This window comes from Dermacentor variabilis, chromosome 3, assembly GCF_050947875.1.
Source record: "Dermacentor variabilis isolate Ectoservices chromosome 3, ASM5094787v1, whole genome shotgun sequence".
Lineage (NCBI taxonomy): Eukaryota > Metazoa > Arthropoda > Arachnida > Ixodida > Ixodidae > Dermacentor > Dermacentor variabilis.
In genome coordinates, this window is record NC_134570.1 from 51009731 (window position 1) to 51011632 (window position 1902).

At 44.1% G+C, this 1902-nt stretch overlaps 1 pseudogene; it reads left to right on the plus strand.

Annotated features, from left to right (window-relative positions):
- Positions 1–1273: 1273 nt before the first annotated feature.
- Positions 1274–1412, plus strand: LOC142576852 (U2 spliceosomal RNA; annotated as a pseudogene).
- Positions 1413–1902: the final 490 nt, after the last annotated feature.

Genomic DNA, 1902 nt, shown 5'->3' on the forward strand with positions numbered 1-1902 from the left:
ATATTGTGACTAGTGTTTCGTTTCTGAAAAGCCACATTTTCGTTCGATTTTTTTTTTTCTGTACTGGTTCTCCTTCCAAACTGGTGGCGTACGCTTTATAGGAGAATCGTCGTTCTTGCCATGTTTATAACACTCTGTTAACAGTAACATGACATTGCTTGAAGTTCTCGCTCCCATTAGCTCCCCTGCCACTCCTATCACGTCGGCGTCTAGGGCAACGACGAGGCTGAGGCCCGTGCAAAGGCAGCACACCACGCCACTGAACCCGTCAGCACCGCGGTAACCGGCTTCGACAGAGCAGTTCTGTACTGCCCCACCAGAAGAAGGAACCAAGAAGCCACTGTAGTGACCTAGTAACCAGTACTGGTGCTGTACAACGTGACAAACCTACCACACACTGCTGCAAAATACAGACTGCGCTAAAAAAAAAAAACTTCCTCATAATAGGAATAAATCATATCACTGAACATACTGACTATTCCGCCTTACATCGAAAGCCACAGAGTCTGCTATGCCATCATAGGCGTCATCAAAGCTACGAGAACCAGCCTGATGAAGACATGTGCCACCGCCACCGTATACTGATTCGGAGCCGAATTTTCAATATCAACACTTCTCCGAAGCTATAAGAACCCCCTTACCTGCTCTCAGTAATATGTTATACTTCGATCAATGTTTCACATAGCATTTGTGACGATTGTTAAAGCTCAATTTGAATACCTAACAAGTTCAATATTAAGCTTCTTTCGTTTTACTTAATCCTGACTGCGTTCCGGTGGTAGACAACATATGTAAAATAAAACTTCGGTTGGGGCTAGTTGGAACATCGCATTATAAGGTGAAATATTTAGCGCAAACACCCAAGACAAACCGCAAGCAAGCGATGAGACAAGCAATGGCGATGTGCTTGTCTCTTCTCTTTTCCCTCCCTCTCCCTATCTTACCTTTCTATTCCCTCTTTCCTGTCCCCCGAGTAAGATAGCCAACCAGACGCATTTCTAGTTAACATCCCTGTCTTGTTTCTTCATTTCGTCGTCCTCTTCCTCCTCCTTGTACTTTGTCCTAGGCGCTTGCGCTGAATATTTCTCCTTATTATATGTAAAATAGAAGGATTATACAATGAACAGCGCTTTGTGAGCGCATTTCCTACCGATCTCTTTTCCGTGGTGGCTCTACGAATAACGTTGTCGCTTTCTCTCCCATTCCGAACTGGTGGCGTATTCATTAGAAGAGATTCAGCGCTCTTGCCATGTTGATTTATGCATCTTTATTTATTTATTTATTTATTTATTTATTTATTTATTTATTTATTTATTTATTGTTATTATTAGGAGCGGAGTACTTGAAGCGTGCTTCAACTCCGCTGCTGGTTGGCCCGGTATTCCACTACCTCCGAGATCGGCCCATGGACACAACGAATGCATTGGGTGTATATGCGTACACAGCTTTGCTATAAAACAATAAGCAGCTATTGCAATTAAAGGCACAAGGAAATTACAAACCGAAAGGAGGCAGCTGTGAGCAAAGGAAACAAGTGTCGTAGTGAATAAAAAACTAGAGCAAAGGCAAATTAATGAAGAATCGGAAGGCATGAAATCCAAACTAAATTTAGAGCGACGCCCAGCAAGGTATGGATAACATAGCTGTAAATTCACCGGTATACATACACGCGCAAAAAGAAATGTCAAATGTTTTGTTAGAGCAAAGAAAAAAATGACCAACGCTTCACCTACCGGAACATGGAGGTAAGCGAAGCTTGTCCTGTGTGCGCCTGACCTCTGTCATGGTTAATTAACCCACAGGTAACGGTGCCGGATCGCTTCGGCCTCCCGCGCCCTCAGCTCGGTATCTTCTCGTCGCTGTCGGATTGTCTGGGCTCGGGCGGCTCTAAAGGCGCGTTGA